At 45.8% G+C, this 13,554-nt stretch overlaps 1 pseudogene; it reads right to left on the bottom strand.

Annotated features, from left to right (window-relative positions):
• Positions 1–635: 635 nt before the first annotated feature.
• The window catches only part of LOC139274107 (zinc finger protein 271-like), a 71,933-nt pseudogene continuing 59,014 nt past the window's right edge, over positions 636–13,554 (bottom strand).

The raw sequence follows: 13,554 nt of genomic DNA, 5'->3' as shown, positions 1-13,554 counted from the left end.
TTTTATGGCCTTATCAACCTGCGTCGCTACTTTTAGTGATTTGTGTACTTGTATTTTTTAAGTTCCCTTTGCTTTGCAACCCCATTTAGATACATATTTTCCATGCAATATGTGACCTCCTTATTTTTCTTAACAAAATCTTACACTTATCTGTATTGAAATCATTTACCAATTATATGTCCATTCTGCAAGTTTATTAAAGTCTTCTTGTAACGTGTTGCGTGTTGCTGTCATCCTCAGTATTGACTATTCCCTACACCCACCCCCCCAATTTTGTGGCATCCGCAAATTTATTCCCCTTAACCACCCACCCACTTATATAATTGTTCCTGTTTATAACTCGGGTCTATGTATAACTCGGGTCAGTGAACATGAGAACACGGCAGTAGAACCACAGCTGCTTCAGAGACCCCTCTCTTATTTCCACTGTCTCAAAGCTGCAGACTGTTCACTCCTTTCTTTCTCCAGTGCCTTCTATCACCTCTCTGTCTCTGTCTTCACCTGATCTTCCTCTTCTGGCCGCTTTGCTCAGAAACATGTTTTTCCGAGGCTTTTGTGTCAGCAAAGCACTTGTGGGGCCACGAGACTGGCTGCATGTTCGACCTCAGGCTAACTTTGCTTACCCATGATGCTAGTGTTAGCCACTTTCTCATTGTTTAGCACGAAATTCCGGCATAAAAGGAGCATTTATCTTCCAACAGACGTATATACAGAATATTAAACTCCAGTCTAATTATTCTGGGTTATTATCAGCATCAACAAACCCCCTAAAATACCATAATTAACATGGGTCAGGCCTGAGTGTGATTAATTGCAGAATCAGACCACTGCAGTGAAGTGTGAACTCGCTGGTGTCTCAGCAGGTCAGATGGACTGGTGAATCACTTTTCACTCAGGGCGCAGGGGAACGGCCTCTCCCCGGTGTGAAGCCACTCATGTTTCAGAAGGCCGGATGATTGTGTACACGTCTTACCTCAATGAGAGGATTTGAACGGGCTCTCGTCAACGGTCTTTGGAGCTCCTGAAGCTCTTCTCACTGTCGGAACATTTAAACGGTGCCTCCTCGCTGTGAACTCACCAGGGTCGCTGACCTCCCAAACCTCTTCCCGCAGTGAGAGCAGCTGAACGGCCTCTCCCCGGTTGATGCATCTTTAGTTCCTCAGTGCTTTTAAAGCTCCTCTTGCATTCGGGGCATTTATAGGGTCTCTCGTCAGTGTGAACTCGCTGGTGCACATGCAGGTAGGATAAATGAGTGAATGCCCTCCCACACACGGAGCAGGAGAACGGTCTCTCCCCGGTGTGAATCTGCTGGTGTGTCAGCAGATTGAATGACTGAGTAATCGCTTCCCACATACTGAGCAGGTGAACGGCCTCTCCCCAGTGTGAATTCGCTGGTGTACCAGCAGGGTGGATGAACAAGTGAATCGCTTCCCACACACGGAGCAGGTGAACGGCCTCTCCCCAGTGTGAACTCGCTGGTGTACCAGCAGGGCGGATGAACACGTGAATCGCTTCCCACACACGGAGCAGGTGAACGGCCTCGCCCCAGTGTGAACTCGCTGGTGTACCAGCAGGGCGGATGAACACGTGAATCGCTTCCCACACACTGAGCAGATGAACGGCCTCTCTGCAGTGTGAACTCGCAGGGTGTACCAGCAGGGCGGATGAATGAGTGAATCGTTTCCCACACACTGAGCAGATGAATGGCCAGTGTGACAGCGCTGGTGCTGTATCGGGTTGCTGGACCATTTAAAGCTCTGCTCACAGTCAGAGCATTGAAAAGGTCTCTCCTCGCTGTGAACCAACTCGTGTGACAACAGATTGTAAGACTGTGTAAACCTCTTCTCACAGTGAGAGCAGGCGAACGGTCTCTCCCCGGTGTCTCAGCAGTTTCCACGAGTGGTTAAATCCCTTCACACACACGGAGCAGATGAATGGCCATTTTCTGGTGTAACTGTGTTGATGAGTTTTTAGCTGAGACACAGAGTTTACTCTCGTCCCACAGTCCCCACATTGATGGGGTCTCTCCACAGTACGGCTGCACTTGTGTCTCCCCATGCTGGATGGTCGGCTGAAGGAGTGTCCACAAAGGGATCACGCGTAAGGTTTGTCCGTTCTCAGATTGCTGCTTTCCACTTCCAGATGCCGACAATATTCAGGCCCTGACTCTGTCAGATCTTGACGTGATCTTTGCTTCAATCTTCCCTTCTGCACGTCCTCTCCATGTAATGCCCTGACATTACTAATGACTGTAAGTGCAGGAGAGAATTTCAGAATACACAATTTTCAATCTTATATTTTCTTTATGTTTTGCCCAAAATTGCTCTCCCTCCTCTCTGCACTGAAATCAAGATGTATCACAATCCCACTGTCCCTTTAACAACAACAACTTGTATTTATATAGTGCCTTCAATGTAGTAAATTGTCCCAAGGCATTTTACAGGAGTATTGCAACACAAACAATTTGACACTGAGCCACACAAGGAGAAATTAGGATATTTGATGTAGGTTTTAAGAAGCATCTTAAAGCAGGAAAGAGAGGTAGAGAAGCAGAAGTTTAGGGAGGGAGTTCCAGAGCTTAGGGCCCAGGCAGCTGAAGGCACGGCCACCAATGGTTGAGTGATTATAATCAGGGATGCTCAAAAGGGCAGAATTAGAGGAGCAGAGACATCTCAGGAGGTTGTGGGGCTGGAGGAGATTACAAAGATAGGGAGGGGCGAGGCCATGGAGAGATTTGAAAATGAGGAGAATTTTGAAATCAAGGTGTTGTTTAACCGGGAGCCAATGTCGGTCAGCGAGCACAGGGGAGATAGGTGAATGGGACTTGGTGCGAGTTCGGACATGGGCAGCCGAGTTTTGGATGACCACAAGTTTACGTTGGGTAGAAAGTGGGAGGCCAGCCAAGAGTGAATTGGAATAGTCAAGTCCTGAGGTCCAAAAGCATGCATGTAGGTTTCAACAGCGGATGAGCTGAAGAAGGCGGAGACGGGCGATGTTACAGAGATGGAAATAGGCAGTCCTAGTTAGACTGCGGATATGTGGTCGGAAGCTCATTTCGGGGATAAGTATGGCACCAAGGTTGCGAACAGTGTGGTTCAGCCTCAGACAGATGCCAGGGAGAGGGATGGAGTCAGTGGCTAGGGAACGGAGTTTGTGACGGGGACCGAAAACAATGGCTTTGGTCTTCCCAATATTTAATTGGAGAAAATTTGTGCTCATCCAGGACAAACAATCTGCCAATTTAGAGGCCATGGAGGGATTGAGAGAAGTGGTAGTGAGGTAGAGCTGGATGTCATCAGTGTACATATGGAAACTGTTGCTTTGGTTTTGGATAATATCACCAAGGGGCAGTATATAAATGAAAATTAGGGGGCCAAGGATAGATCCTTGGGGGACACCATAGGTAACGATGCGGGAGCAGGAATTACATAGGATTACATCGGATATACGACACAGAAGCAGGTCATTTGGCCCCACTAGACCCGGCAGCGTTAATGCTCCACTCGAGAATCCTCCCATCTTTCCTCATCTAAATCTATCTGCATAACCCTCGATTCCCTTCTCCCTCATATGCTTGTCTCGTCTCTCCTTAAATGTATCTATACTATTCACTTCAACCACTCCCTGTGGTAGTGAGTTCCACATTCTCACCACTCTTTGGGTAAAGAAGTTTCTTCTGAATTCCCTATTGGATTTCTTGTTGACTATCTTATATTGATAGCCTCTAGTTATGCTCTTCCCCAGTAGTAGAAACATTCTCTCTCTATCCACTCTATCAAAACCTTTCATAATTTAAAAGACCTCTATTAGGTCACTCCTTGGCCTTTTTCAATAGAAAAGAGACCCAGCCTGTTCATCCTTTCCTGATATGTATACCCTCACATTTCTTGTATCATCCTTGTAAATCTTTTCTGCACCCTCTCCAATGCCTCTATATCCTTTTTATATGGTGACCAGAACTGTATACAGTATTCTAAGTGTGGTCTGACCAAGGTTCAAAACAGGTTCAGCATAACTTCCCTACATTTCAACTCTATACCTCTAGAAATAAACCCGAGTGCTCAGTTTGCCTTTTTATGGCCTTGCTAACCTGTGTCGTAACTTTTAGTGATTGGTGTATTTGTACTCTGAGATCTCTTTGTTCCTCTACCTCACCCAGACTCGCTCCCTTCCAGTAATAAGTGACCTCCCTATTCTTCCCACCAAAATGTAATACCTCACAGTTATCTGTGTTGAACTACATTTACCAATTATATTCCCATTCTGCAAGTTTATTAATGTCCTCCTCTAATTTGTTGCAGGCATTCCCAGTATTGACTATTGCTCCCAATTTGGTGTCATCCGCAAATTTAGAAATTGTGTTTTTGATTCCAAAGTCTAAATTGTTAATGTAAATTGCGAACATGTGGTCCCAGCACTGATCCTTGTGTAACACCACTGCCCACCTTCTCCCACTGTGGATAGCTACCCTTTACCCCTACTCTCTGCTTTCTGTCTTGAAGCCAGCGAGCTATCCATTCTGCTACTTGTCACCTGACTCTGAAGAGAAGCCATTGCAGGTGATTCTCTGGCTACAATTAGATAAGAATGGAACCAGGCGAGTGCACACCCACCCAGCAGGATGATGGTGGAGAGGCATTGGAGGAGGATGCAGTGGTCAACCGTATCAAAGGCTGCAGACAAGTCAAGAAGGATGAGAAGGGATAGTTTACCTTAGTCACAGTCACAAACAATGTCCGTTGTGACTTTGATGAGAGCTGTTTCAGTACTATGGCAGGGTTGGAAACCTAATTTGATGGATTCAAACATGGAGTTGCGGGAAAGATGGGAATGGTTTGGGAGGTGACAACATGTTGACGATCTTTGGAGAGGAATGGAAGGTTGGAGATGGGGTGGTAGTTTGCAAGAATGGAGGAGTCAAGGGTTGTTTTTTTGTGGAGCGGGGTGATGACAGATGTGAGGGAAAAGGGGACTGTACGTGAGGGGAGAGAACCATTAACAATGGCAGCGGACATGGGAGCCAGAAAAGGAAGTTGGGTAGTCAGCATATTGGTGGGAATAGGGTCGAGGCAGCAGGAAGTGGGTCTCATGGACAAGATGAGCGTGGAGAAGTCATGAGGGGAAATTGGAGAGAAACTAGAAAAAGATATGAGTTTAGGGCTAGGGTAGGAGGGAAGTTCAGAGGAAGTTTGGCCCAGTGGGCTAGGGGGAGGAAGGGAAGTGGCAGAGGCGGCTGAACGGATGGTCTCAATCTTTGAGACAAAGAAGGCCATGAGCTCCTCTCACATTGTCGGAGGAGAGGGTGGAGACTGAGGAGAGTGGTTTAAGAAGATGGTTAGCCATGGACAATAGAAGCCGGAGTTTATTTTTACATTCCAGAATGACTCTGGAATAGTGTTCCTGGAATTAAACACAAGACAGAGACAGAGACAGGGTCAATGAGTGCAGTACATTTGATGTAGTCTATGTAGATTTCAGCAAGGCTTTTGATAAGGTCCCACATGGCTGACTGGTCATGGAAGTAAAAGCTCGTCAGATCCAGGGCAAAGTGTCAAGTTGGATCCAAAATTGGCTCAGAGGCAGGAAGCATAGGGTAATGATTGATGGGTGTTTTTGTGATTGGAAGGCTGTTTCCAGTGGGGTTCCGCAAAGCTCAGTACTGGAACCTTGCTTTTTGTGGTATATATCAATGATTTAGAATTGAATGTAGGGGGTATGATTAAGAAGTTTGCAGATGATACAAAAAATTGGCTGTGTGGTTGATAATGAAAAAGAGCGTTGTAGACTGCAGGAAGGTATCAATGGACTGGTCAGGTGGGCAGAATAGTGGCAAATGGAATTCAATCCAGAGAAGTGTGAGGTGATGCATTTGGGGAAGGCTAACAAGGCAAGGAAATACATAATAAATGGTAGGACACTGAGAAGCGTAGAGGGACTTTGGAGGGCATGTCCACAAATCCCTGAAGGTAGCAGGACAGATAGATAAGGCATACAGGGTACTTGCTTTTATTAGCCAAGGTAGCATACAAGAGCCAGGGAGGTTACACTTGAACTGTATAAAATACTAGTTAGGCCACAGCTAGAGTACTGTGTGCAGTTCTGGTCACCACATTACAGGAACGATGTGATTGCACTAGATAGGGTACAGAGGAGATTTCTGAGGATGTTGCCTGGACTGCAGAATTTTAGCTACGAGGAAAGATTGGATAGGCTGGGGTTGTTTTCTTTGGACCAGAGGAGGCTGAGGGGAGACCTTATTGAGGTGTATAAAATTATGATGGGCCTAGATAGAGTGGATAGGAAGGACCTATTTCCCTTAGCAGAGGGGTCAACAACCAGGGGGCATAGATTTAAAGTAATCGGTAGGAGGTTTAGAGGAGTTTTGAGGGGAAGTGTTTTCACCCAGAGGATGGTGGGGGTCTGGAACTCACTGCCTGAAAGGGTGGTAGAGGCAGAAACCCTCTCCACTTCTAAATAGTACTTGGATGTGCACTTGAAGTGCAGTAATATGGACCAAGAGCTGGAAAGTGGGATTAGGCTGGATAACTGCTTGTCGGCCGGCACGGACATGATGGGCTGAATGGCCTCCTTCCGTGCCGTAAATTTCTATACAATGATCATGAGGAAGTTTAAAAAAAACAGTCCCTGACCAGAGATTGCTGGATGCTGACACTCGTTGCTCACAAAGATAGCATGTCCCATTCCTCAGGCTGTAGGAATTCACAGAACAATGGCAATGTATCTTGGAGCAGAGACGGTTAAGTGGAGATGTGATAGAGGTGCTTTTTTTTTTTAAGAGCAAACAAGGAGAAAATATTGTCAGTGGAAGGATGGCTGGTAATGAGAAGACACAGATTTTAGATAATTGGCAAAAGAATCCAGAGGGGGAATGAAGAGACAGTTTTTACGCACTGAGTTTTTATGTTTTGGAATGCACTGCCTGAATGGTTGGCAGAAGCAGATTCAATATTAACTTTCAAAAGGAAATTGGATATATAGTTGAAAGCAGAAATTTGCGGGGCTGTGGGGAAAGAGCAGGGGAGCGGGACTAATTGCGTAGCTCTTTCAGAGAGCTGGCATTAGCATGATGGGCCGAAAGGCATCCTACTGTGCTCTGATTCTGTAACATCAGCTCCTCTCTGCACACTAGCACGGAGAGAACATGGAAGAATCTTTAAATCCAGCCCACTTATTGGGGACTCTTAACATTAACAAGCCCCAGTTGCCTGAATGTGTTCAGTCCTGGATGTGTTTAAAAGCACTGGAAATAATGCAATTGAACCACTGCAGTCATGATGTGGAAATTCTGGTGTGTCAGCAGGTGAGATACCCCAGTGAATCCCTTTCCACACACTGAGGTTGACTTGAATGATCCAGGGTCCAAGGGTTTTGGACATCAGGTAATCAAGCTTACAAGAACATAGATTGTGATAATTCCCTCAGTCTGCAGAATAGAAGTACAGTGGCTTCACAGGCGATCTTCTGGAGTCTGTTCCAACTGACAATGACTTAAATTCAGGGAATGGGATTGTTTGGACCTATCCATTGACCGTCTCCTGAACTCCTGTTAATTCCGGGAGTTTTGTCCATCTGTGACCAGACTATAACCACAAGCCCGTCTGGTTATCGCACCTATACGGTCCCTGAGGTTATTATTAGATTCACACCCAGACACTGGGCCTTTACTTGTCTAGCACTTCATCCCATAACATGGGGCTCAGTAATGTTTCATTCCTCAGAAAATCATCATCATAAGCAGTCCCTCGGGGTCGATGATGACTTGCTTCCAGACCAAAGATGAGCACCCAGGTGACCAATGAACTCATTTTAAACGGTTTAAACATTTTAAAATGCCTGTGCCTGAATTATTTTAATGTGAGCTGGCCGTTGCACACCAGCCACCACACGGACTGGACGGAGCAAGGTCTTGGTCCAGTGGTAAGGGGATCCAAGACAACTGGAGACCAGGCTCTGCCACATGTGCCAATACATACACACAATCTCAAACATACTCCTACTGTCCTCCTTCCTCCCTCCTTCCACAGGGCCCCTCTCTATCTCTATATCCCTGGATCCTTCCACAGGGCCCCTCTCTATCTCTATATCCCTGGATCCTCCCACAGGGCCCCTCTCTATCTCTATATCCCTGGATCCTTCCACAGGGCCCCTCTCTATCTCTATATCCCTGGATCCTTCCACAGGACCCATCTCTATCTCTATATCCCTGGATACCATTAACTAACAATATTATCGATCTCAGTCTTGAAAGCTCCAATTATCCCAGCATTCACAGCCTTTTGGGGAGATAATTCCAGTTTTTTTTACAGCCTTTTATATGAAAAAGTGTTTCCTGATTTCCCTCCTAAATGGCCTAGCTCTAATTTTAAGATTATTTCCCTTCATGATAAAATAGTTTCTCCATATCTAACCTATCGAATCCTTTGAACATTTAAACACGCTAATCTGTAGCTCAATGTTTTTATTTACTTGATATTGGCACTAATGTGGATCAGAACTGTGCCCCCTATATTCTAGGAAAAAGCAAGGTTTCTGGGAGATATGACTATGTTGAACTGAGGACTGTACACAGCTGGGTTATATCATTGTGTTGTAATCAATGCTCCTATCACAGTGTCCTGACCTAACTCTCATTACTTTCCACAACTTCAAACCATTAGCTTCCTCTTACAACCAGGCTTTAAAAAACCCAAGCTCGGTGGCACCAATTACTTCCTGATTTATTTTGCTTTCTAATGTTTTTAACCATCCTTTGTTCCTGTGTATCTCAAACCATTAATTTCTCAACAAGAAAAAATGAGCTTGTTAGCTGTAGTTAAAGCTTTGATACTTAACTCACTCCAACTGTTTTTTTTTTAAACTTTGTTTTAAAATGAGAGGACCTGCTCATACTTTTTTTTTTTTTTAAAGTGAAAATTAGTGGCGATAATTAACCTCTGCGTTTGTAATCATGGGTCAGATATTTGAAGTGTTTTACGTCTCTTGTTTTCTCATCCCTATAAATAGTTTCAGAACTTGTTAACGTGAAGTATTACCATGAAGGAACACAGTGCTAAGTTGTTTATACTGTTGGTTGCTAATCCAAAGCTGCAATTATCTTGCAGCTCCGATAACTTCATTTATTTAATATCATCAGAACAAGTAAAGCACAACGACATACTGCTCAGCTTAACAGAAGCTCAACATATTTCTGGTGCCATAAATATAAGATAGTCACTAATAAATCCAGGAGAAACTTCTTTACTCAGAGAGTGGTTAGAATGTGGAACTCACTACCACAAAGAGTCGTTGAGGTGAATAGCACAGATGCATTTAAGGGGAAGCCAGATAAACACAAGGGACAAAGCTATACAAAGTTATTTTCATCGGGTTAATTAAAGTAGGGTCAAAAGAGGTTCGAATGGAGCATAAACACCAGTATAGACTGGTTGGGCCGAATGGCCTGTTTCTGTGCTGTATATTCTATGTAATAGCATGAAAAGTCAAATAAAGGGAATTATCAGCACAACAGTTTGAAAGATTATCAGCAGTACAAGAATTTATAAAACATTCATCCGTTCCATGTTCATGTGGGCCCAGCTTTCTGCAGGGCCCTGTGTTACAGAACAGTGTGAACTCGCTGGTGTGTCAGCAGAGTCAAGGACCGAGGGAATTCTTTCCCACACACAGAGCAGGTGAACAGTCTCTTTCCCGCTCTCTCCAGCTGGTGTCTCTTCAGCTCCTGGGACCGTTTAAACTTGTTTCCCAATGCCCGAACGTTTCACTGGCCTGTTCCCAGTGTGAACTCACTGGTGTGTCCGCAGGTGGGTCAGCCGAGTGAATCACTTCCCACACAGAGCAGATGAACGGCCTCTCCCCAGTGTGAACTCGCTGGTCTGTCAGCAGAGTCGAGGACTGAGTGAAGCTCTTCCCACACACAGAGCAGGTGAACGGCCTCTCCTCAGTGTGAACTCGCTGGTGTGTCAGCAGAGTCGAGGATCGAGTAAATCCCTTCCCACACACGGAGCAGTGAAATAGTCTGTCCCCACTGTGATCACGCTTGTGTGCCATCAGATTCCCGAAGCTTTTAAAGCTCTTCCCACAGTCAGAACATTTAAAAGGTCTCTCATCGGTGTGAACAAGCTGGTGTCCTTTCAGATTCCCGGAGCTTTTAAAGCTCTCCCCACAAACAGAACATGTGAACGGCCCCTCATCAGTGTGAACTCGCTGGTGTCCCTTCAGATCCCCAGAGCTTTTAAAGCTCTTCCCACAGTCAGAACATGTAAATGGTCTCTTATCAGTATGAGTTCGCCGGTGTGTCATCAGGTGGGATGTCCGAGTGAATCTCTTCTCACACACGAAGCAGGTGAACGGCCTTTCCCCAGTGTGAGCACGCTGGTGTGTCAGCAGGGTGGAGGAGAGACTGAATCTCTTCTCACACACGGAGCAGGTGAACGGCCTTTCCCCAGTGTGAGCACGCTGGTGTGTCAGCAGGGTGGAGGAGAGACTGAATCTCTTCTCACACACGGAGCAGGTGAACGGCCTCTCCCCAGTGTGAGCACGCTGGTGTGTCAGCAGGGTGGAGGAGAGACTGAATCTCTTCTCACACACGGAGCAGGTGAACGGCCTCTCCCCAGTGTGAGCACGCTGGTGTGTCAGCAGGTTCCCGAAGCTTTTAAAGCTCTTCACACAGTCAGAACATTTAAATGGTCTCTCGTCAGTGTGAACATTCTGGTGTGTCAGCAGGCTGGATGACTGTTTGAATCCCTTCCCACACATGGAGCAGGTGAACGGTCTCTGTCCAGCTCCCTCCAGCTGGAATTGCTTCAGCTCCTGAGACCTTTTAAAGCTTTTCCCACAGTCAGAATGTTTCACCAGCATGTCCCCCCCCATGAACTCACTGGTGCCTCAGCAGGTGGGATGACTGAATGAACTCCTTCCCGCACACGGAGCAGGTGAACAGAATCTCTCCTATTCTCTCCAGCTGATGTCCCTTCAGATCCTGGGAACTTTTAAATCTCGTTCCAAAGTCAGACCATTTAATTGGTTTCTCATCACTGTGCATAAACTGGTGTCTCAGGAGGGTGGAAGAATAAGTGAATCGCTTCAAAAACACGAAGCAGGTCAACCGACCCTCATCAGAGTGGACATGCTGGTGTCTCAGCAGCACGGATGGTGCAATTAATCCCTTCCTACTAATGGAGCGGGTGAACGGTCCCTCCCTACTGCAAATTCACTGGTGTTAATCGCAGCGGTGATCGAGTGAATCCCGTCCCTCACACAGGCAGGTGAATAGGCTCCCCCAGTGTCTCGGCGCTGGTGTCTCTTTGGGTACTTGTAGATTTTGAAGGTCTTCCCACACTCAGATTGAAAAGGTCTGTCATGAGTGTGAACTCGCTAATATGCCAGATGATTCGAGGACCGATTGAATTAGGTCCTGATGAATCGTGTGACTCTGTCAGATCTTGACGTGATGTTTGTTTTGAGTTTACAGTCGGTAAATGCTCCTCTTCTAAAACCCTGTAAAAGGAGTGCAGATAAAATTCAATATAGAGAAGTCTGAGGTGGTCCATTTTGGTGGGAAGAATGAGAGACAATACATTCCAAATGGTACAATGTTAACAGAATGGAAGAAGAGAGAGCACCTGCGGAAGCCTGTGCAAAATTCTTGGGAGGTGGCAGGACAGGTTAACAAAGCCAGGAATTGATGCTAAATCTATATAAAACACTACTGCATCTCGCTCTCCAACCAGTATTCCGTTCTGAGTACTGGTGAGTGCGAGGAATATAGCCAGGGCCAAATCCATGTCACCACGAGTGGCTCAGCTGTACAGTGGGGGAGGGAGGAAGGAGGAAGATAGGAAAAGCAATAGTGGTAGGGACTTCGATAGTCAGGGGAGCAGACAGGTGTTTCTGCGGCCACAGATGTGACTCCAGGATGATATGTTGCCTCCCTGGTGTTAGGGTTAAGTATGTCACTGAATGGTTGCAGAACATTGTGAGGAGGGAGGGTGAACAGCCAGAGGTCGTGGTCCAAGTTGGTACCAACGACAGAGGTAGAAACTGGATGAGATCCTGCAGGCATTATAGGGAGTTAGGAAAGAGATTAAAAAGCAGGACCTCAAAAGTAGTAATCTCCAGATTACTCCCGGTGCCATGCGCGAGCGAGTATTGAAATAGTAGGATAGAGCCGATGAATGCATGGCTGGAGAGATGCTTCAGATTCCTGGGGCATTAGGACCGTTTATGTGGGAGGTGGGACCTGTACAGGCCGGACGGATTGCACCTCAACAGAGCCGGCACCAATATCCCTGCGGGGAGGTTTGGTAGTGCTATTGGGGAGGGTTTAAACTAAGTTGGCAGGAGGATGGACACCAGAATGTAAAATTATAAAGGAAAAACAAAGGGCACAAAGGATTGGGAGAGACGGATAGCACCAAAGCAAGAAATAGTAAGGTATTAGGTGGGGTCAGACTAAGAGAGAACACAGAATGGTCTAAGATGGGTTTATGGTGTATGTATGTAAACACATGAAGCATAGTAAACAAGGCTGGTGAGCTGCAGGGAATATGATGTCATGGCAATAACAGAGACCTGGCTCAAAAAGGGCAGGATTGGGTATTAAATATTCCTGGATATAGGAGTTCAGGAAAGATAGGGAAGGACAGATAGGAGGTGATGTGGCAGTATTGGTTAAGGAGAATGTTACAATGCTGGAGAGAGAGGATGTCCTGGAGGGGTCAAGGACAGAATCTATATGGCTATGGTTAAGAAATAATAGAGGTTACACAATAGATGTATTGTAAAGGCCACCAACTAGAGGGAAAAATATGGGACATGATGTACACCAGCACGGACACGATGGGACAGATAGCCCCATTCTGTGTCGTCATTTTTCTATGATTCTAAGGTTTATAAAAACAGAAGAAATAGGAGCAGGAATAGGCCATAGGGCCCCTCGAACCTGCTCCGCCATTTAATACAAACATGGCTGATCTGATCAAGGACTCGGGTCCACTTCCCTGCCCGTTCTCCATAACCCCTTAACATTTAAGAAACTGTCTATTTCTGTCTTAAATTTATTCAATGCCCCAGCTTCCACAGCTCTCTGAGGCAGAGAATTCCACAGATCCACAACCCTCTGAGAAGAAATTTCTCCTCATCTCAGGTTTAAATGGGCAGCCCCTTATTCTAAGATTATTCCCTCTAGTTCTAGTCTCCCCTATCAGTGGAAACATCCTCTCTGCATCCACCTTGTCAAGCTCCCTCATAATTTTATATGTTTCGATAAGATCACCTCTCATTCTTCTGAACTCCAATGAGTAGAGGCCCAACCTACTCAACCTTTCCTCATAAGTCAACCCCCTCTTCTCCAGAATCAACCTTGTGAACCTTCTCTGAACTGCCTCCAAAGCAAGTATATCCTTTTGTAAATATGGAAGCCAAAACTGCACGCAGTATTCTAGGTGTGGCCTCACCAATACTCTGTACAACTGTAGCAAGGCTTCCCTGCTTTTATACTCCATCCCCTTTGCAATAAAGGCCAAGATTCCATTG

Source organism: Pristiophorus japonicus, chromosome 9, assembly GCF_044704955.1.
Source record: "Pristiophorus japonicus isolate sPriJap1 chromosome 9, sPriJap1.hap1, whole genome shotgun sequence".
Lineage (NCBI taxonomy): Eukaryota > Metazoa > Chordata > Chondrichthyes > Pristiophoridae > Pristiophorus > Pristiophorus japonicus.
Note: the sequence above shows the minus strand (reverse complement) of the source record. Positions and strands in the feature narration are given on the sequence as shown.